Source organism: Marmota flaviventris, chromosome 3, assembly GCF_047511675.1.
Source record: "Marmota flaviventris isolate mMarFla1 chromosome 3, mMarFla1.hap1, whole genome shotgun sequence".
Taxonomy (NCBI): domain Eukaryota; kingdom Metazoa; phylum Chordata; class Mammalia; order Rodentia; family Sciuridae; genus Marmota; species Marmota flaviventris.
In genome coordinates, this window is record NC_092500.1 from 178,514,436 (window position 1) to 178,540,557 (window position 26,122).

At 53.9% G+C, this 26,122-nt stretch overlaps 1 protein-coding gene and 1 long non-coding RNA gene across 2 annotated transcripts in view; both read right to left on the bottom strand.

Annotated features, from left to right (window-relative positions):
* Window positions 1-26,122, bottom strand: part of Dlgap2 (DLG associated protein 2) — a 589,656-nt gene that overhangs the window by 316,577 nt on the left and 246,957 nt on the right. The window lies entirely within an intron of this gene.
* Window positions 18,110-26,069, bottom strand: LOC139705279 (uncharacterized). Its single transcript, XR_011707198.1, has 4 exons — window positions 25,758-26,069; window positions 25,470-25,661; window positions 18,362-20,269; window positions 18,110-18,270 (listed from the first exon to the last, which is right to left on the bottom strand). It is a non-coding gene; the product is annotated as an uncharacterized lncRNA (long non-coding RNA).

The window sequence follows — 26,122 nt, forward strand, 5'->3', positions numbered from 1 at the left end:
GCCAGCCACAGTCATGGTTCACCTCCAACTGGTGAGGCCGGCCCTGTCTTCACAGCAGGAGAAACTGAGGCACAGCTGAGCCATAAACCCACCACTGGGTTCAAGAATGTAGCTTCAGATGCCGCACTCCCGACACACCCTGCCAAGCCTCACGAGGAGTGATCAGCAGCACACAGGCAGCCAGAACCCTGGTGACTGAGGCACGAGGGACCTTAGGGCTGAGCGGGCAGGGGCGAGATGATCAGCCTGAGCAGGATGGAGATGGCTGAGGGTCCTGCCTGGCGCATAGCGCCAGTGTCTGAGCTCACTGAGGGGTGTGTGCTGGCGGAACCCAGGAGCACTGGCCTGTACCGAAACAGGGATCCAGCCTATGTCTTCTCACGCAGATTCTGCCTGAGGCTTGCTGCCAGGCCGGTCAGGGCCGAGGCTCGTGGATCACGGTCCTCAGCTTCTAACACCTGCTCTTTCCTGGTCTTCAGCGGTAAGTGCAGGTGGGCGTTTTTGGCAGAGGGGTTAGGTGGCTTGCCTGAAGTCAGATGGGGGCACATTTCTTATTTTCCAATCGATGCTCAGAGATGCTGTCCTCAAATATCACCTGAGAATTGGCTCGTATTTTTAGCCTATCTGTACCAAACCAGTCTCTCTTAGAAGTAACAGAACAACTCTAATTTAGGTCCCAGCCCAGTGGAGAGTAACATGCCCACTCAGCTGGTGGCTGCAAACTTGGAGGTTGCTGCCCTGAAGGAGCCAGTCTGACCTCCAGATCGACTTCCCCTTATTGACATGACCCACACTGCTGAGCCACCTTCTGTGGCTTGAGCCACTCAGAATCTAACTGTGATCAGGTGCATCTCAGAACTTGATATGTACGCCTCTTAGCCTCGGACACAGACTGCTGTAGACACACTGCCCGCCTCAGATCCACGGCCAGGTGTGGGCTCCTCCGGGAATCAGCTTGTCCTCACAGCTCAAAGCCATGCTACCTTATGAAGCAGCCCCTAAGTCCCCAAAGGAGCAAAATAGCAAAAAATAAGAACTCCTGCTAGCAAATCAGACCAAACACCCAAAGAAATCAGGCTGTGAATGACACCAGGCCACTCTGCCAGGGGCGCAGGGCAAAGCTACTGGGCATTCGGCCCCCCACACCACTGGGCTCCCTGAAGCACTCTGGCCTCTTGGCACAGGTCTGTGAGAGCCATCATGAAGGAAACCTGTGCCTGTGTCCCGTGCTGCTCCTGCCCCTGGTTCCCAGTCCAGAGGAAGGACTTACAGGTCGGCAAACAGGAGAACTAGAATGTCAGCCCCTTTCTGTTTCTGCAGCCTCCAACATCAAAGCCTCAACAAGTGCTTTGTTTTGCTACATTAAATTAAAGATTATTCTCCTTTTGTTTTCCTGGCAACATGTTTTAACCCCTAGTGTTGGTATCAGCGAGCAGACACGATTCTCAAAGACAAAAGGCCATGATCTGCTTGTAAACAAATCCCACTCAGGGAAAATTGCCCCAGAGACTCCCTGGTCGCCTGGTCCTGTTGACATCCTGAAAGACGTGCCCATGTTCAGAACAGGGATTCTGATCCTTCAGAAGCAGACGTAAGCAATCAAGACAGTGCGACCAGCAAGTTACAGAGACAGTAAATAGCCCGAAGAATTCTTAGAGTAATGTGATTTATATCTGTACAAGAGAGGAATAATTAGGTAATTAAAGACTTATGCCCTTGTTTCACAAAATAATGATAATAATTGTTTAGTAAAACTGCATGCACCATTTGAATCTTTGGACTAACATGAACTGTATGTAACCCACATTTCCCTGAGTAGAGTAGAGAGCATTCTGATTTCTCTGTGTTTCCTAACAGCCTGCTGATACAAATGGCGAGCTCTGACTTATCATGACTTCCTGCACACACCATGCGAGCTCCGTGGAGCCTGGCGTCAGAACTCTTCTCTCATGGCCTGTTCCTTAGGTTGTAAAGAGAGAACTTGGCAGGAGGAAACCTACAGCTCAAAGACATTCCTTGTAGTACAGTGTGTGCAGGGTGGGGTTGCCACCTCGAGAGCATCGACGGATCCAGCAGGCCACGGGTTCTCTGGGTCAGGTCTTTGCTAACCCTGAGAACGAGTCTGTCTCTAGCTTCTCCCAAGGGGTCACTTTTATGATTCACTAGAAGATGAAGCTGGGAGGCTGAAGCAGGGATTTGTGCTGCTGAACTGGCCTCTGGTGCTCTATGTTCGGTGGACATGATCACATTTTCTCACTACAGCTGCTCTTACCTGTGGTGAGTTCCCGTTTCAGCTGAAAAACTGTCAATTCGGTCAAGTCTGAGTGATTAACTGGCAGAATTCACACCCAGCTCCATCAGGTCCCGAGTGGGCGCGGAGTGCAGCAGGCTCCACAGGTGCTCCCACCACTCTCTCTTGGAGCCTGGCAGTGCACCTCTTCTACTCAGCAGCTGGGGGCCATCGCCTTAGGGGACACAACCCTGCTTCAACAGTTGCCCAGCCACCCAGAGAACAGAGCACGGCTCCTCTGGAGTGCAGACGCGAACATGAGGAAGTCTTGCAGACCCAGAAACCAAGACATGACGCAGGAGAGCGGACGGAGGACCAGGGGGGTGTCCAGTGTGTGCACCCTGGTCCCCCACAAGGGAGCAGGCAAGGTGAGCAGAGGACCCGCAGAGCCACGCACAGCCCGCGCAGGGCAGTGAAGGAGTCAGAGGTGAGGGCACAAGAAAGGAGGCCCGTCCCTGGGGCAAGGGACATGACCCACCCTGCCGAGCCACCTTCTGTGGCCTGAGCCCTGGAGCCGACCTCAGAGCAACATGGATAGATGCTCTGAATCAGGAGCATGGCTTCCAGCACCTGCGGGGTCTCTCGGGACTGCCCTGGGGAGTTAGGTGAGGGGCTAGCTGGGAGCGTCCCCCTCCTCTCCCTCCCTCCCTCCTGGCTGCCACAGTGGAGTTCACGCAGAGGCCCTGGTTCCACCTTCCCCACCCCTGGCCCGCACAGCCCCAGGCACCACCCTCCTACCTCAGAAGACTAGGAAGTGCAGGCCCAAGGGCTTAGGGGCCAACTCTGGTGCTGCTGGGCAGTGCCCACCGAGGAAGGGCAGCCAGGGGCTGTCCAGTGTGTGCACACAGGCCGGGCACTGGGAAAGAGGCCTGTGCCTTGGATTTCTGATGGAAAATATCTGTCAACAGGACTTTCAAATACATGATCCATGTGCAGCTCTCCTAGAAGTAAGGAATTTAAGTACAAAAATATGCTGACCCAAAGAGTCAGCAGGTTCTGTCCTGCCCGTCCCTGGCGGGAAAACCTGGGTCACTCATCCCACTAAGATCCAGACCCAGCTGGGGGCCTGCAGGGGTGGAGCGTCCACTCACTGTCCTTCCGGCTTCAGTGACGAGCAGAGGCCCATCTGCTGTCAGCACATGGGGCAGAAGACTCCTGATGAACACATGTCTCTCGTCTTCCCTAAGATGCACCCACGGCCTCAGAACACAGGGTGAGAGCACCCGTTATCACCCGAATATCTACTCCAGAGATGTGATCCTGACAAAATGCTTTCAAAAAGTAGATTTTCATGAGACTCTGAAATGTACATGGTAACATGAGCAAGTTTTGCTGAGCATGTGACCTCAACATTTGTTGCTATAGGAGCAGACTATATTTAACTTTTTGTGTGTGATTACAATTGAGTGAAAACTATTTTTGTGTGCCATTGGCTAAGAAGGCTGTTATTATTTTGTTCTCATGCTTTTTATAAAAACAAGTAAAAGCCTTAATGAAAACAATTGATAATGAAAAATCTTTCTAGGTAAGTTATGGTTTTTCCTTACATTTGGATGATTTGGGAGTAGTTTATTCTCAGTACCCAAAAGAGTTTTTAAACCTTGACCAATACAGCAGCACAAAGCTCACATAATGCAAGACAGTAAATCCAGATGCTCCAGTAATTTTAGATTCTGCTGAGAAGAGCACTGTCCTGTTTTACTTAGATGGGGCAGTCATCACTGCTGTGGATACAGGAGGGATAACAAATGCTATGCACCCTTTATTTCCTACTGACAAAGAATTCCATGAAAAATACACGTGCAGAGATGCAGCATGTTCTATATGGAGTTAGACTACCTTGATGGTGTTTTTTACTCCAAAATCTTGTTTACATGCGAGGAAAACAGATCTAAACGTCTACTGGTAATAGCTGCCTGTAAAGCTGACATATTCAAGCCGAGAGTAAACAAATATCAAGTCCTGTAATATCGACACTCAAGTTCTGACACAGCACTGTAAAATACTGAGTGTGCACATGGCTCAAACACACACGTGCTTCAACCAGGAAAAGGAAGACACGAGTGAAGAAAGGCAGCTTCCCTGAACACGCGCCTCGCCTCGCGGCACACGCGCAGTGCCCTCTCAGCACCGGGCTGAGGGACAGCTCCCAGCGGGCCTTGGTGCCCTCGGGAGGCTGACAAGGGCAGCGGCACCTCTGCTGTACTCCCAGATTTCTTTGTGGAGAAAGCAGCTGCATGTAAGTTCCTCAAAAGGATCCTCTTGGTCTTCTGGAAAACAAGCCAATAGCAGTTGTTCTAAACTGCCTACAGAACTAGTTTCCACAAACGGGACAGGAATCTGTTCTGCGAGGAAGGGAGCTACAGTGTTGGCAACGAAAACAAATATCAAAGTTGGGTCCTTGAACATCAGAACGATTTTTTTGCAGCTTGCTAACCTGCTACGGCTGCATGCTTGGTTACTATGGCAATAGTCTGCCAGTGCCAACACGTCAGGAGGGAGACGGTGGCCGTTGACAGTCAGATCCAGGAGTCTTCCCGTTTCCCAGTGCCGCTCACGCTCCTGAGTTGCTCGCAGTCTTCGTGCTTCCAAGACGCCCGTCGGTGTTTTTGCTGTGAGCTGCGGCAGCACTTCCCCTGCCCAGGTTGGGACATAACTGGTCTGCAGGGCCAGCTAGCCAGGACAGGTTTGGTGGGACAATGCTTGTCCCTCTGTATTCTTCCTCTGGGGCAATGGGCCTTCACCCACCCTCTTTCCAAGTTGGTGAACTCATTAGTGTGGAACTGCAGGGCTCTGCGTGTCAGCCAACCCAAAGTTCCCAACAGTCTCACCAGGAAGACCCCTCAGATCGGGAACCCGAGGGGCCGAGATGACAAGTAATGTGTCCACTGGGACATCAGGGAGAGAGAAGGTTCCACACTCAATGCCTGTGGCTGCAAAGCATCTGCTCTTCTGTCCAGATGCTTGTCACGCAAAATCATGAACTCTAACATTACAAAAATGCAAACAGGGTCTGTATTCCCTTGTGTTTATAAATGCATACATAAATTATGAAGTGGAGGTGTGGCCATGATGTGACTATAATATAAAAAATGTCATCCCACAGAAAAATGTTACCTGGACAATGCAGTGGGTTGGAAGGAGAGAATAAAGTTGTGTTCTGATTACAAAAAAAAAAAAAAAAAACCAAGAAAAAAGAAATGTCAGCAAATTTATTAAGATCACAGTTGCATTTCTCTTGATAATTAGTCTCATCTATTTGCCTAACCTGGTTATTACTTGGTTTTCTATACAGACAGGCATTTGGGGACAGATAATGAGTTTGGATATTGCGATTATGATTTAATTACAACCAGTTCCAGTCTCCTCACAGATCCTGCTGGTGCTGGGTACTTTGGCAGTCAATGTCTCAGAAATGCTCACAACTCTGTGGAACTGGTCTTCCAGCAGCATAAACAAGTCCGATGCACATGAGCAAGCCTGGTGAAGTCCACTCTGTAGCTACCCGGTGGAATCATCCAAACTGTCGGGGCAGTCAGAAAAGGCTCAGCTAGGCCAGTGCCAGGCGGTCTGCTCCTGTGTGAGCCATCTTCTGCGCCCGATCTGCACGGCATCTACTCCCACGGGTCACGCTGTGGCCTGTTCTCTTCTGGGCCACAGCTAGACGTGCGCTGTCCGTGTTCAAGTTACCTGCTACCCCCCTGCTCCCCCCTCTGTCTCCCAGGTCAAGGGCACTTAGCTGTGAACACCCACAGCACCTGTCATAGTGTCTATGCAAAATGAGTCCCTGATGTTTGTGGAAGGAAGAAAAACAAGTGGATGAGGGACAGAGAGGTGGGGAAAGAAAAGGAGAAGCAGGACCTCAGGTGCTGCCCTGACATGGGAGAGGGTGGCAGGCCAGGAGGCCTGGGCTGGGGTCTCCCAGAGGGCTGTGGCGAGGAAGAACAGGGCCTATCAAAGCCAGTCAGACTGCTGTAACTCTGGGTAGAGCAGAGACTTCTTCCTGGAAGCAGCTGCCCCCATCCTCTGGAGATCCAGCACTCCAGCTTCTCTCCAGTACCGTAGATCCCACAGGCAGGGCACCAGAACCCTGTGCATCCCACCACAGGCCAACAGACAAGGTATGTGAGAACTGCTGATAGCACAGTAAGGTGGTGCAGCAAGAATATGCTCCAAGACACGGTACGCTCCATGAATAAACTGGAAGCAGTGTTGAATCTCAAGAGGGGACTGTGTTGGAAACACCCCACCTGGGCACCCGTGCTGCAGAGCCATAGCTTCACCTAGGGAGGAACATGTGACAGCCACATCTACATGTGGGAAATTTGGGCTGACCGTATGTAAGAGCTGGTTCAAACCCAAGCACACTAACTAATCTTGTTCTCTGAAAAACGCACAAACTCTGGACGTCTGCATCCACATTCTTTTGTGTATGTGCCAGCATCACACATGTGTGTGCTGTGTCCATGCACATGTGTGTCTGCATCCCTGTCCAGCCTGAAGATAAATCCAGCAAACCACCCGCAGCACCTCTTTTGGGTGGGATTTGGAGTAACAAAGTACCCTCTTTCTCTAAATGTCCCTTTATAAAGTAAACAGCAATTAAATACCCAGAAAGGAAAACAATAAATTTAGATTCACAGATATAACGTAAAAGGGCAAGTTGTAGCTCTGCAAGGTATCACACAAGGTGTTTAGATAGAGACATCTGAAGAGGTCTTTGACCAGATACTGCCCATGGGGTGGGAGGAACCTGCCTGTACTTCTGAGAACTCCTTCACGCACCGCACTTACATTTAAGTAATTTAATGTATGTGAAATGTAAAGTCCTATGGCATAAAAAGGGAGATAACCAATAGTCTAAAATATCATTGAGGGCATCCTCCGCAGACCTTCCCCCACAGTGGTTTCACGGGAATTTGCGCTCTGTGGGAGGGGGTCCCGGGGCAGGCGCGGCTGTGCAGTCTCACCTCAGGGCCTTTCCGTGGATTCCACAGCTTCCCCCACGTGCAGGAAGACTCAGCTCCAACTGTGACTCTGACAGTAAAATCATTGCTGTTTCCCTACCCTTTTGTCTATTCATGTAGTTTTAAATATAGTTGTGAAAACCACTTAGTCATATTTATAGGCACACTGAATTTTAAAGTTAGAGAGTCCCTCAGAGAATACCTAATGCAGACTACTCCTTTACAGAGAATAAAAGAGATGCAGGGGGGGGGGGGATTCACACCAGGACCCTTGGCCTCAGCAGCAGAACTGGGCACCTGGCCCAGGGCCTCCAGGCTCCTCTTCCCACCGAGGGCACTTTGGTACCTCAAGCTGACACCACAGCTTATGCCCAAGTTCAAATTCTGCAGCCCAGGTAAAGACACCAGCTGCTCCTAACTGTCCTGACAGACAGGTCACTTCCAGGAGGACAGAGGGTGTCATCAGAGCTGATGGAGCCACCTGGGGAAGCAGGTGCCTTTTGCTTCTGGAGATGAGTGAGCAGAGGCCTGGGCTGCATGGCCTGTTGGCACAGGGGCCAGGTTTTAAGGTCACCAGGTGCCCTCGGCAGGGAGGCCCTATGGGACACAGAAGCTCTACAGTCAGGCACAACTCGACCAAGTCCCCTCCGTCTTCCCTCACTGACCTACACAGGCCCAGAGCTCCTGAGGCTGAGCATCCTTCTGTGACCCTGCAGGAGGGAGGGCCAAACCAGAGCCCAGTAGCGCTGCTCAGAACTGGGCATGCACTCTGTGCCTCTCACCAACTCATGGCAGTCCTATCACAGATGTTCTGGTGCAGATTAAGGATCTGAGGCTTTGGGAACTAACAACCTGACCAAAGTCATTGTCCAGCAGAATGGCAGCCGGCTGGCCTCAGAACCTGGACCCCTTAACAGAGGAGTCTCACACGATCCACGCTTGCATGCCCCAGGGGCTCACATGCTCAAGCACAGAAGGAAGATGGACTGGGTCTCCTTACACAGCCACATGGCCACAGAGGAGAACTGAGAGCACAGAATGCACTGTCCACACCAGTTCTCAACAAGGACACTGCTACAGCGGATGCCGATTTACCCCAATTCATGTTGAGACCTGACTGCAAACACGGTGTCATGATGTGGGGTGTCTGAAGGTGTGAGGCTGTGAGGCAGAGCCCTACCAGTGGGACAGCCCAGATAGCTGCATGGTCCCCCACCGTCGTGCAGCACTGAGGAGCGCACAGCTGCAGCCCTGGCCATAAAACGCTGCTGGCTCTCAGCTCCAAGGGCCAGAGGCTCTCAGGCCCAGTTCCTGGGTGCTCCACAGCAGCCTGCATGAGCCACGGCAGGCCAAGGTGCTCCAAGCAGAAACAGCCCCTCTCAACAAAAGGTTCTGGGAAACGAAGCTGGGCCCCTCCTTCACGGCACACAGCCCTCAGAACGGCCTGCAGGCCTGGATGTAAGGCCACAGCCGCAGAACGCCCAGAGCAAGCCCCACAGGTAAGAGGTGGCTTCCTGGACCTGGCACCAAACCATGAGGACAGAAACAAAAGCAGCCAGCCCCCCTTCACCAGGGTTCAGAAGGCTGGGGCTGCCAAGGCAGCAGGGGACACAGCGCAAAGAAGAAGAAGAGCTAACACAGCGCAGAGAGCACCGGAAACAACCAGCTGTGAGAGACTCATGCAGACACTCACACAGCTCCTCACTTTCAGTGGATGAGGATACGCATGAGCCAACGTCTCTCCAGAGGGGACACACAAGCCAGGAAGCCCACAGGATGCTCAATCCAAGCAGCCATCACAAGACTCAGATCTGAGTGGTAACGAGACACCACCTCACCCTCCCGGGAGCCTTGATGAACAAGAAAGTGCAGCAAGAGGCACAGGTAGAGGGATGGGAGCCGTGTCCCACGGCTGGACTGGAAACACCCAGCGCAGAGCCATGAAACATGGTTCAGTGAGGTCTCAATGAGAGAGAGACGCTGTGTGACCCAGAAGAGCCCAGTTCTCACCACGTACCCTGCGGAGCTGGGGACGTGCACACTTGTCTACGCGTGCTAGCGTGCAGGTGCTCAGAGGCACTACCAATGACGGGTGAGAAGTTACGCACCAACGTCCAGCCACTGAGGAATGAACAGGTAGAACATGGCCACGCAGAGTGAATGTGTTTGGAAATAAGAAAGTACTAAGAGATCCCAAATCACAGGCCCTGAACACCTCCCTCAGTGAAAAAAGCCAGACCTGAAGGCACGATTGTTGTGTGATTCCTCTCACAGGAATGCTCCCGCAGGCTGACCTGCAACTCAGAAGGCAGATCCTGCCAGGGCCTGGGCCAGGGCGGAGGCAGCACCTGCTCCTGGGCTGCAGGGTTCTTTCTGGGGTAGAAGCAACGTCCTGGAGTTAGAAATCAAAGATGGCTGCTAACCACTGAATTTCACACTCAAGAGCACTCTCCTCTATGAAGCAGCTCTCAAAAGTCACGCTGCCACTTGACTAAAGCAGGACAGACAACGCACACCAATCTCAAAAACCCTGTGTAGATTCACTGAGTGCTTCATGTACACAAGGCACCAACTCAGAGGCTGAGAAGAAACAAGGGAGGACTTGAGGAAAACTCAGCATTTAACTTTATAAACCACGGATCCCTGTTCCCCAAGCACTGGTCGCAGGGATTGGAAGGGAGACAGCTGCATCTGTACTTGTGAAAACAGCGTTAGGCTGCTGTGCACATGGTGCCCCACAGTGGGGTGCGCTCACCCGCTGAGCACCAGGGCACTCTACACTCAGCAGTGTCTCTGGCTATGGGCAGGGGACCCAGGCATCCAGGACCACCCCGACCCAGCGCGGCTGCCCTCAACCCTCTCTAGCTACCTTTCCTGGCAGAGAAGGCTCAAGCCAGCCCACTGCCTGCAGGAGCACAGCCACATCTGTGCAATCACACCACAGCTGGGAAGGGGGCACATGACTGAGGTCACCTACTCAAGTCAGGAGATACCACTCAGGCACACAGCGTGCCTTTGACAGAGAGTCGCGAAGCGCACGCCTCTTATCGTACGGATTTCATTGTGCTGAACTAGAGAGCTTTCAGAGGAGCGCAAACCAAGGCAGCAGGGAATGAAGGTAATTAAACTCACATTACTCTTCCAAAGTAGCGTCCCCTTTAGTGACAGCCTGGCTGTACTCTGATGTGCTGGTAAATGGACAGCTCTTGCACTGACGGGCTGCTCTTTAGGATTTTTAAACAGAAAAATCTTCAGTGAAGTGGGATTGCACATTCCTGGCATTCCCTCACCACCCCTCCTGTGAGGCCCAGCTGTGGCTGCAGGTCGGGGAACAGATCTTCCGTCCTGCAGCCACACCAGCCGCATGGCCTCTCCCAAGAGTCCAGGCACCTCACTCCCTTCTGGCAAGTACTCACCGATGCTTGGTGCCAGCCACACTCCCAGGTGCCAAGGCATAAGGCAAAACCCCATCCCAAAGAAGGGCCTGGGCAGAAGGGACCAGTGTGCAGGGCAGGGATGGCTCTGGGTTTGGTGTCAGTCGAGGGCAGGAGTCCCTGGGAGTGGTCAAGAGACCCCTGTTCAGGCATCCCCCCAGGGCCGTGTGCTTGCATCTGAGCAGTCTGGCAGAGCAGACCTAATTCCTGCATGTGAGGCAGGGCATGTTGGCAGCCACAAGTCATTAGTGAACATGAATACCACCTAAATGTAAAGCAAATGAGGTTTGAAAAGAGAGCTCAGTGTACCCTGTGCAGAGCTAAGCCCTGGGAGCACACTGCTCATCAAACCCTCAGCAGCAGCCTGCAGGTTACAGACAACCGCGGTCCCCTCCACAAACTAGGAACCACTACACTGTCCCATCAAAGAGCTCATGAATGCCATTGGAAATGTGAGCCAGGGGCTGGTGTCTGGGGTCCCAGCTCTGACCAGCGTACCGCAGGGAATGGGCCAGCTGTGCTCTGGCCACCTCAGGAGAGAAGAGAGGGTGCACAGCCACCCTTCTGTCCTTCCCTGTGGTGTGTGCCTGCTGGGTGACAGCAGGGACCTCGAGACTGTACCCATGTGACTGATCCCTCTGCACCCCAGGGCTGCTCTGCCTGCCTGTGACTGAGATCTGGTCGAGCCCCTCATAGGCTGTGGGGACAGGCAATGACATGCCAGCCATACAGAAGCGCACACCTGCAAGGGCCCTATGATGCACACTACCCACATCTGTAGGGCTGACCTTCCACTCTACGGAAGACCTTCTACCTGGAAGTTCTCACGGGACCGACAAGTCCCAGACAGGAGTGACACTGCCTTTTAATTAAATTTGCAAATTCGAAAGGTGCACTAGATCCTCAAGTAGTTAGTTGTACTTTAAAACATGAACTCCTAGTGGTTTAATGAAGTTATGTACTATGGTTTTCATTTTGACAGCATAAAATGCAAAACATCTTACTGAACACCACTTATGCTGTGCAGTTAACTTTCACTAATGATTCTGCATTGGAAGGAGAAGGAAAGCCCTGCCCAAGGGAACCTAGGGATGTGGCCAGAAAGAGGAACAGTGGGCAATGCGGGCGAAGTGGTGGACGGGGTAGAACTGAGGGTGAGGAGGCCAGAGGCAGCACAGAGCCTGGCAGGACAGAAGCTGTGGACTGCATGGTGTCCTCACAGGGGGAGGCAGAATGGTCCCCTGGGCTCTGACGGGGGCCAGGGGGGCTGAGTCTTGGGAGCGAGACCCAGGGTCCAGGGGCTTAGCCTGCAGTAGGATGGGAAGCCAATGGGGAGTCTGGCCTGAGCAGCATGTGACTGTCATGCCTTGAAGGCCATCAGGACTGCTGGGTTAGAGCTGAGAAGGACAGCAGGGGAGCAGGATTCAGGCAGGAGGCACACTCAGAGCTGGGTGGACTGGGGAGGGTGCCCAGACTCGGGATAGGCCTCACGTTAGGCCCAGGGGATGGTGGATGGAAAGGCTTGTGATCTGCAGCTCCCAGCTAGCTGCAGCTCAATGGCCAAGACCAGCTGGGCAGGGGGTACCTAACAGGGCTTGGGCCTTTCAAAGGCATGGTAGAAACTCAAGAGGAGATGGACATGGGGTGTGGAGCTGGGGACTAGGCGGGCAGAGGGAAAATGCTGCAGCAGTTGTCCTGCACCCAGACTAAAAGCCCTGAAGTGGCATGTGTCTCACCAAGCAAGAAGCCGGAGAAATGCAAGGGCTGAGCTCAGGTGGGCCAGAGCCCTGGGGCTGACCGCAGAGGTGGCAGGGAAGAGGGGAGCCACAGAGCATCCTGGAGACTGGGGAGGAGTGTGGGGCTTGCACCCAATGGTGCCAGCAGGACACGGGGAGAACCGGCTCTGCCACTGGGCTGAGCCCTGTGCCGGTCCCCTTGATCCTGAGTGCAGTGTCCTGAAGTGGTGGGCAGGGCCTAAAGGGACCAGGGTGGAGAATGAGAGGCTGGGGTGAAGGAGGGCAGAAACCCCTTCAAGAAGCCTAGAAGGGATGGGAGAGGAGCAGATGAGGGTCACTGAGAGTCGTGGAGATGGAGGAGGGTCCCACCACACAGAGTGGTGAGGTGGAGGGAAGGACCAAGTCACCCAGCAAAGGGAGGAATCAGGGTGTGGCCCTGCAAGAGCCAGGTGGTGGCCAAGTACAGGGTGGCCAGGACAGCTGTCCTTTAGGCACAGCACAGAGAGGCTGGGGGACTTTGGTTTTCTATTAGGTCACACCAGGTTCTGTGATGGAGACCACAGGCTACTTGTAGGAGCGCCTGCCTGTCCCCAGCTAGCGGACAGTTCCAGTATGCAGACCTTCCCCAGCCTCCATCTCCAGGGAGCCAGCTGATGCAGACCCACAGCAGAGCCCTCTCCACCTTCCGGCTCCACTCACCGAGGTGCCTGCCTGGCTTTCCCCTGCACCGTTTCGCGTGCTCAGCTGGTGCAGAACATGACTCCCAGTCTACGACTGTTCTGTGAGAGCTCCCTTTATAAGACAGTAAGTGATCTGGCAGAGATTCCAGGCCAGAAATTAAATCCAATGCAGCCCCTAAGATGTGAAGCATGTGTCTGGAGCCTCTGAGGGACCCGCCCGAGATCTGCCTCAGTAGGAGTTGCAGTCCGAGCCCCTGCCCCACAAAAGGCAGCCCGTCACAGCCTGCAGCTTCCGTCTGCGCCCCCGTGCACAAGTGGTGAGCAGTATCCATGAGAAAGCCACGCTGCTGATGCACACCAGGGGACGCCGACTTCCCCATTCCAAAATGGCAGACTCGGGGCTGGTCTCCTGCCTCGCCTCGTCCTGCCCGCTGTGTGCCCTCCCAGCGTGCAGACCCGAGACCTCCCCGCACCTCTGCTTGGCAAGCAGGTCACGGCTCCATCTAGGGGACAGACACACCAACAGCTAGCTCTCAGGGCCTCTCAGGCTACCAGGAACCATCACAGGAGAGGCACTTTCTGGCCTGCAGAGACCCGCTACCAAGCTCTTCCCCAGAACAGCAAGACAGGCAGGGCCCCACAGCACACCAGAGCGCCGTCCAGGCCAGCACCCTGCAGCGTGGTTCTGATGGGCTCTCCCCTCCCGGATACCCCACAGGAGCGTCACAGAATGGGCTGCATCTGAGGCTCATGGTGTGGAAAAACACTGAGGTAGACTGAGGTCCTTCCCCCACTTCCCACAGTTCCACTCACTGGTCTGCCACGACTGATTACCGGTTTCACATCGTAATTGTCACTTCTTTCTGGTTTTCAAGTCCCTGGCAAAACAATGTAGCAAATATTTTAAAAGTGGAGGCTCTCAGTACCCTGACAGCCAGACATGAGGTGAAATGGAAGCAGAGCCAGAAGGTAAACAGGCCCGGGCCAGAGAGCCAGCAGGGGCTCTTGGGGCCTCTGCAGACCCAGAGCCTGGCACATCCCCCTCTCCCTACAGCCAGAGTCCTTGTTAAGCAAGGGAAGGGTGTGGCCAAGGAACAGGGGCCAGGGCACTCCAGGACGCTGTGCAATGCCCAACAGGTGTGCGCAGCCACGGCCGGCACACCGACATCCAGGGTCAGACTGTCCGGGCTCTACTGTCCTGGCCTCCAAACTGGGAAACTGCTGCCTCAAGCAGACCCTTGGATCCTGTGTAGAAATGCACACCTCCCGGCCCCACCTGGACCTGCATCAGAAACTCCAGCAGGGCTGCCTGGATGAGCTCACCTGGGGTCCAAAGCACAGTATCGCTGGAGAATCAGAGGCCCAGTGGGACAGGAGGACACCATGCCAGGACACTCCAAGGGCCCCAAGCGGCTGACAGGGCCAGGCTGAACTTAGGACATGCATCTCCTTGCTGAGCTCCCTGTGACCCTCCTGGCACCGGCAGCCAGTTAAAGCCCTCCTGCTCTGTGGAGAACCGTGCTCAGCGGGGTACACGCACTCCCGGGACGTTCCCGGTGTCCTGCCTCAGACAGGCTGTGGCCGGCTTGGCCTCTTTTGTTCACACAACCAGGCCTCTGGTGGGCTCTGGGAGAGAGAAAAGAAAGGCCCCAACAGGCAGCGAATCAGCCGGTACGGAAGGGTGCTGGCCCCAGAGGCAGGCGACCAGTCTGCCGAGGAGTGAGCTGCTCACTCCCATGTCCCCTCAGCTCACTGTCCTTCCTCAGGTTGATGATGGCCCACCCCCATGACCACCAGGGATTCAGAGTCACCCTCCATCTCAACTCAGGCACCTGGGTGGCCCAGGAGGAGCCGCGTCTTCTGCTCTGGGTCAGTGGTCCTCTGGGGATCAACAAGCTCTGTGGCCCACTCGTCTTCCCAAAGGTGACCTGCACACAGCAGGACTCACTGAGGAGTCTCCATCCCTGAGTGAGGAGCAGGACCCCCCAGGTACGAGCCTGAGCTGGTTCTGAGGCTCGACGACACCCTGATGTTCTTCTCCTCGTTTCCTCCTCCCATAAACAATCGAGATGCCCACTTGTGATCACTAAGAAGCCAGACGTGGGGGAGGGTTTTCAGACCTCAGGGCCATGGCCACTTGTCATTTCTGTTATGGGCAGCTGAGCCAGCCAGCAGAGACCTCAGCCCATGGCGTGACCAGCCACACCTGGTGTCTGTTGGCACCTGGGAGTGAGAATGACAGACAGAGGGTCAGAGAGAGAGGACAGAGTCAGAGATAGCCAGAGAGAAAGAAATGTCGGCGTCTGTCCATCAGCCCAGCCCTTGGCCCTCTGCTGGTGAAGGCTGCAGAACTGCACTGGGCCTTAGTGGCTCCACCTCCTACCATCAAGTGCTTGTCACCCAAGATCACCGTGCATGTCCACGCACAGGGCCACAGCCCTCAGAACAGGCAGCAGCAGAGGAAGGCCTGGTAATGCCACTTGTGACTTACAGCCCCCTGACCATGCTTTCCTCATCTGATGCCCAGGCTACCTGTCGCCAGTTCTCAGGGCTGGTGTTCCAGGGCCCAGGATGCTTCAGAAACACCCATGAGTGAGGTGAGCTCTCACTCTCAGAAGTGAGTTGGGAGTCCAGGAAAAGACCAGCACTTCTTGGGAAGCAGACAGACCGACCTGAATGTTCCCGAGGGTGCCTGGGCCCTCCAGGTCTGTCTGCCCTTTAGTCCATGACAGACCTGGAGGAAGCACCGAAGAAAGCCAGAGTCCACACAGCATGCAGAACCCAGGGTGCCCACTCTCTGAACCCGTCGAGGTCCATCCATCTGCTCTTGGTGCACAGATGCCCTTCTGTGCCCAAGATGGGCACATACAGCCCTTCAGGGAAGATACTCATGCAGACACCTGCTGACCTCATGACTGGCAAGGGGCAGCACCTCTGTAAGACAGAAGCAGACAGACTGTGGGGATGCTGCCTTGCCTGCCCCAAACACTCCAAGTGCAGGAAACCCACTTTCCTACTCGCTCATCTACAGACACAGGTGAGGGACACCAGGCTGGCCATCCAGCCCTTAGGTAACAGAGCTCACACAGGACCAGGAAAGACACAGTGGGCAGACTTAGAGGCTGGCAGGTGCAAAACTGACAAATTACCAAATGTGGGAATTTCCAGACACGAAAATTTCACCCTGTGTGGACTTGTACCATAGTGGGTAACCATCTTCTAGGGAAAGAGGCTTAGAACTGGATCCAAGAGAGAACACAAATCTCGATCTCCATGACTGTCACCACAGCAGGTCACCATACACCAGGGCATGGGGCCTGAGACCTGGATCCAAGAGACTCAACACAAACTTGACCTTCATGACCGTCTCCACAGCAGGTCACTGTGCACCAGGGCATGGAGACTGAGACCCTGGGCTCCAGGATCCATAACACAAACCCCACCTTACAATACATACAACGGGTGTGCTTAGAGCTGCCAATACCAGTGAGAAAGGAGCCCAAGGTGGATGATTGTGGCCGTCAGTGAATTTATTAATTATAAGAAACCCTTCAAACATGATTCTGCTCACATACTAGAGAAATCTAAGAATCATAATAATTTTTTTCTATAAAATTAGTCTTGATGAAACATACTAATTAAACATTTCCTTCTTCTGCTTTAATTTTCCCTTTGAAGAGGATCACAGATTTCTTTGCACGGGCTATGATCTCAGAGAGAATTCCCCTTCAGCCTTCCTCCCTAAGAGGGCAGAAGTCTCTCCCCGCCCCAAGCAGGCCTGGCAGTGCTTGCTGGGTGTCCCTGTGTGGGGCAGCCCCAGGCCTCCCTCAGCTGACGCGGGCTGCAGCACTGTGCCGCGAGGGTCATCTCCCTCCCGTGTCGGCGGCTTCAGAACAGGGAGCCTTCCTCGCACACCTGGGTCCCTCCACAAAGAACACTTCACATGCTCTCCATCCAGTGAGGTGCAGCCTGCAGTGAACCACGGGGACGTGGAGGGTGGAACTGCTCAGCACCACAGGTCCGCTGCCAGCTACCCTGGGTCCCTGGTGCCTGGAGGTCCTGAGGTCCAGCAGCAGGAGAAGCAGCCTTTTCCAGCACAGTTATTCTCGTGGAACTTCAGAGACAACGTGTGGTTTTCCTGGGAGGGTGGTGTGGGCTGCAGGGCCGTGCCTGGCCTTCTCTACAGCTGTCCTCAGGTGGAGCTGTGTTTTGACTCTTCCCTCCAGAAGGGAGGGAAAATCTGCATATGGCTCTGTGGGCTGTTTCTCGTGCCTTTAATTTAGGTTCATTAACAAAATGTTACCATTGTTCCTTCTAAAAAGGCAAAGCACATCAGAGGAGCTGAAGATTAGAAACTCCTCAGGATGTGGGTTCCTTCCACGAAGCTTTCAGGACTCCAGAGGCCCACTCTGCAGACCCTGGACTTGACCCGCCATTGCCCTGCCCTTCCTTCCTGCACGCCCCACTCCTGGATGGCTCTGTGGCCTCCCAATGTCTTCAGCCCCTGAACTCAGCTGCTGCCTGACACATCACCCCTGCACACCCACGGCAAACAGGCCTTCTGTGGACATGTGCAGAACCAACCATGTCTAATTCACAAACACGCTGAATTTCTAATGGGACATCTTCCCGTTTCCCATCCCTTGTTCATATCTTTCCTGCAAAATTATTTTCTTTAAAAATATTTAAAAACCTTAACTAAATTCTGAACACAGATACTTGGTAATTATCAATGTTAAAAAATAGTGGGGTGACTTCTAACTTTTTAAATATGATCCTCATTTGGATAATGTTTAAGCACATAATGCAGAGTGGTTTTAACAATTTGTAGAATGAGCATGCCTATAAAAACAGATGCCAGGATGTATTTGTTGGGAATCTGTTTAATATCACATGAAAGCATGTCATTACATTAGGGGTTATTTTCCCTAAACCATAGAATAAATAGCGATGACTATAACACTGAATGTTGTACTTTACTTGAATAAAAATGAGTCTGATATAGCATTTATGTACGTTTAATTTTAGTTTTCAATATTTCCCATTCAAAATGACAAAACAAGTATCTAAACAGTAATCAACTTTTCTTCTATGAATTTACAGAGATGGAGATGGAGATTCATGCAGTGACACATTAAAAAAATTATCTTAATCAACGATGACCTGCAAAGAAACAGAAAAGAAAATCACTGGGGAAATTCCTAGCTTGGCCAGTGGTCAAGAGGTCAGAAGGGGCAGGTCAGAGCGCACTTACCGCCCGCCGTGGTGACCGCCCTGTGGGCACGTCCAGCAAACGGGCATCAGATCTGCAAAGCCAAACAGAACATTAGCTGTCAGTCAGAGCTGTCACGTCGCACAGCTGAAGTCCCAGGGCCACGGAGCAGAGGCCAAGTGCAGCCTGGCAGGGATAAGGTGAGCCCCACACTCAGGACAGGGGAGTAGAGGGCAAGGCCAGCGTTCCCACAGGAAGAAGCCACACCCGGAGACACAGGGCACCAAGCCAGACTCTGGCCAGGGCTAGCTCTGTCCCAGCAAGTTCACACTATACGAGGGACAGCTTCCTTGCTGTCCTGCACCTGACTCAGGTGAGGTGAGATCCAGGTACACAGGGCCACCCCATACAGCCCTGACTGACCAAAGGCACCCTGGACTGACCCCACATAGCTCCAACTGACCCCACATAGCCTGCCTGATTCAAGCTGGCCCTGACTGATTGCACTTGGCCTGACTGACCCCACGCAGCCCTATTACCCCGAGGTGCCCTAATTAACCCCATGTAGCCCCAGGTGACCTGATGTGGCCTGACTGATCCAAGATAGCCTGACTGGCCTGTCTTGTGCCTCCTGCAAAGACACAACTGTCACCAAGGCATTTCCTGGGCCTTTATTCCTGGATGCCTCCACCATGAAGGGACAGTGTGCTGCCCTTTGGGGGCTCCCTGCTCTGTGGGACCCTACACGACTCTTTCCCCAGTGGCTACTTTGCACATATGGCTTTTCCCTGAGGCCAGGGCATGAGTCCAAAGCTGGAACCTGAGGGCTGACCCGTAAGAACTCAGGGCTTGGAGCTGCCCGCACCCTAACCTCAGGGCCCCTGCCCAGAGCACCCAACAGAGCCCCCTGCCCCCGCCCCGCGTGCTTTCCCTTCTAACAAGGTGAAAGAGGACAGATCTGCCCCAGGGCTAGCCTTCCACACACCTGCTCTCTGCCTTTCCCTGACTTATCAGCTATTTAAAAAGACCTCTCCTCATTAACTGTCACTGCACTCCCGCTGTCTAGGACACCTCTGCCCCTGGTAAAGTGCCTGCAGCAAGGATGCTGCTCTGCTGGCCTGTCTCACAGGGCCTGGTGAGGCGCATTCACAATGCAGACTGAGCAGCTGCGGAGCCCAGGCCTGTGTATCTGGAGCACACCGGCCACAGGGACCACCTGCCCTGCATCTGGGCAAGAGAGAGGGCTGGCAGCAGAGCGGGTGTCAGACGCCCCAACGGGGGACGGGATTATAGGGCTGCAGCTCCAAGTGGCTCAGGCTGCAACCTGTGACCATCCCAGGAGAACCCACGTGGACTGGACACACAAGACAGAGAGATGGGCCCCAGGTTCAACACAGAAGAACCAGCGCCTCATGCAGTGTGTCGACGGCGGCACTGGGCTAATACAAACCCTTCCCACTGCCTAGAGCGCCATTCCACGACTGTTCCCCACCTTCCCTCATACCAGGACCAAAGCCTCGGGCCTGGACACAGGGTCCAGTCTGGGCTCCTGACAGTGGGGGCAGAGGACCCCCTCCCCCTCAGGTGTGCAGTCACCATAGACTCCTCTCCTAGGGCAGCCACATCCTCCTCTGAAGGCCACAGGGTGACCTCTACCACCTGACGGGTGTCGGCGACTCCCTCCACTTTTGTTCAGAAGCTACGCCTTGCTGTATTGCCCAGGCTGGCCTTGAACCCCTGGGCTCAAGTGGTGCTGCTGTGTAGACTCCCTCCTGGGTGGCCAGCGGTGTTTGTGGTTCTTCAAAGCAGACCGACAAGCCTGCTGTGTGTCCTTCCTCCTGTCAGGGTTCAGGAGGGCTGGCTGGCTTCCTCTCCTCAGCTCAGCCTCCAACACTGCGTGAGACAGTGGGGATTTCAGAGCAAACGGGGGATTCCATGAGGCACCACATGCTGCAGAAAGAGGCAGAACCGGCTTCAGAGCTGCTGGGGTGTCCAGTCTCCCACAGGGAGAAGTGGAACCCAATCCAGAGGCACCTGCAGAAGAGGTTTGAGAACGCTCTCCTTGCTATGCCCGTGGCACCTTGATAGAGGCATGAAGAGAAGAGGTGGCCCAGGGACACCAGTGGTGGAGGGAGAAGGAGGGGAGATGGACAACAGCCCGTGGCCATACTGGTTTCTCATGAAACTCAGGCATCCAGAGCTTTCACAGTGTTGGAAAGCAGCTCCTCACAAAAGTCAAAGTTTGAGCAGCTGCAGACAGAAAGACCAGGAACTGTCTGAAAATAGCCAGAAGGCGACATTGAATGGCAGCATCACAGCTCACTGCAGAGTGACACGTGATGAGGCCTGTGCTGTGTGCACCAACCACACAGAGCTGGCTGATGCAAGACAAGTGCTGCCCAAAGAACGGGGACTGTGTGGCCTTTAGTCCACACAAGGTGGACAGCCACCACCAGGCCCCAAACACGATGGACGAGACTTGCCAGTGCCGTCACATAGTAACACGTGCATCCACATGCACACATATGCTTCCATTCACGCATGTACGTGGTCATATTAACACATAAAGCTTACCTGCAGGCACATACAGGCTTCCATGTGCACACGCTTACATACACAGACATATGCACACATGCACACATTCATAGGCTCATGGATACACGTGCTGACATGCACACACATGCACACTCACATTCACACATTTACAACACAAGCATGCCCACATATACCCATTCACATGCACTTACATTCACACATGCACAGTCACTTGTGCATGCTCACATTCACATGCAATTCACACAGTGCACCCTCAATATTCATACATTTATATTCACAAATGTGCTCACACACATTCACATGCTCATTCATATGCACACTTACATTCATACATACAGTCACGTTACACACTCACAATCACACATGTGCACACATTTACATTTAGAAGCACACCCACACACATTCCTATGCTCATTCATACTCATGCTTCCATTTACATTGCACACTCACATTCACATGCGCACACATCATACACATCCTCGTGCAGTCACACTCCTGTTCACACATGGAGACAATTCTCACTTTGGAGTGAGATCAGTTGCTGGCAGGAGCCTCCTCCGGGTCTAAAACAGACCGTTCTACATGTGTCTAAAGAAGGCACCAGACTAGACCCACAGCCTGTGCAGCGGGTGACGCTGCCCTGTACCACCCCGACAGGCCAGCTGCCTCACAGGGAGGAGGACACGGATCCTCCTGGAAGCAGACAAATTGGGTTTCTTGACAGAGTCACCTGGAATCTAGAAGGGCTCTCACCTGACATCTGCAGGGTGAGCTTTTCTGAGCAGCAGCTCCATGGCTGAGCTGTTCAGACACCCGACAGTACCCTGATCAGAGATTCTCTATACCCTCTGCCCCAGGCACCTAGACCAGCAGGCCTAGCTGGGTGGGTGGTCATTACCTGAGTATGTGTGATGGCAAAGGTGGATGTTATCTATGAACAGGTCTCTGTGTGCTGAGCAGAAAGCCATCAAGCCAAGGTGCTGGCCTGGTCACAGCGGTTGTGAAGGGACCTCTCCCCAGAATCTGCACAGTGCCCAAGTCCAATCTTCAGAGGACACAAACCTGCCAATGCAGCCTGCCCTCTGAGTGGTCACAGGCTCTGTCCACAACGCTCTCGGTGTCCATGTCAGTCACCCCGGTGGTGAAGCAGGTGCTATCACCAGGACAGAGCCACAAATGGGGCGTGGGGTGGGGAGGCCAGAGGAGCACCCAGGAAGCCATCACACCAGTGCCAGCCAGGCAAGAGAAAAAGCAGATGTGCCCCCTCCAGCATAGCGTGAGCCGCGGATCCCCGGGGCACCAGGCCTCCCGTAGCTGGTTGGGCAAGGGAAGGGTAGGGAGAAGGGGTCCCCACCACACTCCAGGGAAATGCGCTCTATAAAAATCCCATGAACCTCAGCTCTTAAACACGTTAGCCCATTTCTTGGCCTCCTCCCTCCTTATGTTACATCAGTAGAGACGGCCAGGCCTCCGATTGCCTGAGGTCAAGATGGCAGGGAGTTCTTGCCTGCCCATAGTTTCCTGATCAATAATTGGAAAGCAATTCCACAACTGGTCCAGACATGTCAGTGGACCCCAGCACAGCTTGTCCACCTGCCAACGATGGACACCACAGAAGGACAAGCGGGGTTGTTGGGGAGGCCGCCAGGGGCCTGTGCACTAGGAAGGCACCTTCGACTCTGCAAACGAACGGAGTCAGTTCAACTGTCCTCTCTGAACATTTCCAAAAAAATAAAAAATAAAGAGAGAGAGAGTTTTCTGTCTAGTTGTTTACAATCTTTAATTCCATTAAAAAATAGGAGATCCTGAACTAGGCTCTTTCCAAGCCTGAGATAAAGGCAGCCACACCTTCTCAAGACAGGAAGGACTGAGCTCAAGACACCTTGACCAGAACCACACTGAGCTCACTGCAAACAGTCTGAACACACGTGGCCCTGAGAGCAAGGGGCTAGAGGACAGCTTTGGTCTACACGTGGCCCTGAGGAGCACAGACCAGGGAGGACAGCCTTTGGTCTACACGTGGCCCTGAGGAGCACAGACCAGGGAGGACAGCCTTTGGTCTACACGTGGCCCTGAGGCGCACAGGTCAGGGAGACCAGCCTTTGGTCTACACATGGCCCTGAGGAGCACAGGTCAGGGAGGACAGCCTTTGGTCTACACGTGGCCCTGAGGAGCACAGACCAGGGAGACCAGCCTTTGGTCTACACGTGGCCCTGAGGAGCACAGGTCAGGGAGGACAGCCTTTGGTCTACACGTGGCCCTGAGGAGCACAGGTCAGGGAGGACAGCCTCTGGTCTACACGTGGCCCTGAGGAGCACAGGTCAGGGAGGACAGCCTTTGGTCTACACGTGGCCCTGAGGAGCACAGGTCAGGGAGGACAGCCTTTGGTCTACACGTGGCCCTGAGGAGCACAGACCAGGGAGGACAGCCTTTGGTCTACACGTGGCCCTGAGGAGCACAGACCAGGGAGGACAGCCTTTGGTCTACACGTGGCCCTGAGGAGCACAGACCGGGGAGGACAGCCTTTGGTCTACACGTGGCCCTGAGGAGCACAGACCGGGGAGGACAGCCTTTGGTCTACACGTGGCCCTGAGGAGCACAGACCGGGGAGGACAGCCTTTGGTCTACACGTGGCCCTGAGGAGCACAGACCGGGGAGGACAGCCTTTGGTCTACACGTGGCCCTGAGGAGCACAGGTCAGGGAGGACAGCCTTTGGTCTACACGTGGCCCTGAGGAGCACAGACCAGGGAGGACAGCCTTTGGTCTACACGTGGCCCTGAGGAGCACAGACCAGGGAGGACAGCCTTTGGTCTACACGTGGCCCTGAGGAGCACAGGTCAGGGAGGACAGCCTTTGGTCTACACGTGGCCCTGAGGAGCACAGGTCAAGGAGACCAGCCTTTGGTCTACACGTGGCCCTGAGGAGCACAGACCAGGGAGGACAGCCTTTGGTCTACACGTGGCCCTGAGGAGCACAGGTCAGGGAGGACAGCCTTTGGTCTACACGTGGCCCTGAGGAGCACAGGTCAGGGAGGACAGCCTTTGGTCTACACGTGGCCCTGAGGAGCACAGACCAGGGAGGACAGCCTTTGGTCTACACGTGGCCCTGAGGAGCACAGGTCAGGGAGGACAGCCTTTGGTCTACACGTGGCCCTGAGGAGCACAGACCAGGGAGGACAGCCTTTGGTCTATACGTGGCCCTGAGGAGCACAGACCAGGGAGGACAGCCTTGTTTTTCAGTTTGTTCTGATCTAGTGAAGGGGCTGAAGGCCTTGTTTAAAATCCCTTGCTTCTAGTGTCTTCCAGGGTGTCACGTTGAGCTGTGGCACTCCACTGCTGTGGGTCCTCCTCACTCTGTTCGCACACCTCTTGAAAACCACAGCTTGCACGATGCAGAAGGCAGTGGCACTGGTCCAGCTTAGCCTAACCTTCTCACTCTGGGGGCTTCAATCCACAGACCCACTCTCTGGAGACTGAGCCCTAGTCACCCAGATCCTGAGACGTCACGCCAGTGCCCCTCCCCTCAGCCCCGTGCATCCTGGCATCCAGATGATCCACCTCCTGGGGTCCTCACCCTTTGAAGTAAGGATCTGCAAATGCTGGGATCACATCCCCCAGCAGGGCTGGCAGAGTCTCCACAAACTCCTGCTGTCCCCTGACATTGGTGCGTCCCCTTCACTGCGACACCTTTTTGGTACATGACTTCACGGTCACTCCAGGGCCTCACCTCCAGTTCAGCGTGGAGTCAGGAGACCATGTGTGTGGGAGGTTTCTGAAAAGCCTTCACTGTGCTCCACAGCTCACGCCAGGCAGAGTCAGAGATCCTGGTGCAGCTGGTAAACCAACCAGTGCTGCTGGAGGAAGGGTCACCCTCAATCGGCAGGGGCCCCGGGGGCCTGCGAGGACAGCGAGGGGCAGCCCAGCTTCCTGCAGCTGCTGCAGAGTAAGAGCCACTCCCCACACACCTCCCTGCACAGGTCACACCGGAGCTCAGAAACCGCAGAACCAGCTTACTCCCTTATATTCTAAGACAAACACGTCAACTTCATTTGCAAGACCACCAACAGAAGTCGGCCCACCACAGAGGTACGGAGCGACTTCATGATTTAGTCTTACTTGTGAAGGATGCACCTGCTTTATAAATATCATCTTTACTAATCAGATTTTAATATAGGCATTTACTTCCTGGCGTAGTCTTTGAATGTTGACGATTAAGATATCAAGCAACCTGATTGTTGCCAACTGCTGAACTAAGTGCACAGAATGATTCCACTGCAGGGGAAACGGCATCAGCCCTCTCCTCCCTCTACTCACTCAGCCATCTTGAAAGGTGATGTTGAGTTTTGTCCTCCTGGCTTTGCTGCAGGAAATCCGTGACTGGCCCTGAGCCCAAGTGTTGCCTCAGTTTACCTCCCCCCGAGCCACCCCTCCCACATCTGTGCCCAGCTGGGTAGAAGCAGCAGAAGTGGGACATACCATTCACCTCTACCAGTGCACGTATACGGGGGCAAACACTGTGATCCATTAGACTCCAACATCAAACCAGCCACCACCCCAGACCCAGGGCTGCTAAGTTCTGGCATGAATAACTCACCTTCAAAACGCAGAAAAGTGATGCAGACATCTCTGATCTCGTCCACAGAGAGGAAGTGCTGCACTCCTTACAGGACTTTTGGTGAAGCCCGGTGTTGGGCGCGGTCTGGGCGAAGGTTCTGCAGGGGCACAGCTCTGGGCAGAGCCCTCCACCTGACCTCTGAACAAAGCCACGATGGGGACATCCAAAGGGCTAGAGGGAAGAGCAGGTCTGAGCCACCCACGTGCCCTCGTGGAACGGCAACATGTCACAGGGCACGTCCCCCAGGGACAAGCGCTGCCAGCTCACCATGCAAGAGTGCCGCATGGCAGTCAGTGAGGCCTGCTGCATGCTCTGAGGGTCGCAGCAGGAGAGAAGCAGACCAGGCACCCCACGCAAAAGACCCTGCCATAACCAAGCTTCTCCTCTGTCAGATCAGCAGGATGTCTGCAAAGGTTATTGAGGTTGGTATTTTCCTCTTTCTTGTAAATGCTAGGTTTGCACAAAAATGTATGACAGATTTAGAGTCTGTAAGCTTTTGTACAAGATATTATCTCTGTTTTCTTGGTAAAAACTTACAAGACCTGTGTATGGCCTAAAAGGAACTTTTCTTTCTTTTTTTTTTTTAAGGGGAAAAATATCTTATGTAGACTCCTTCTATATGTAAACTTCCA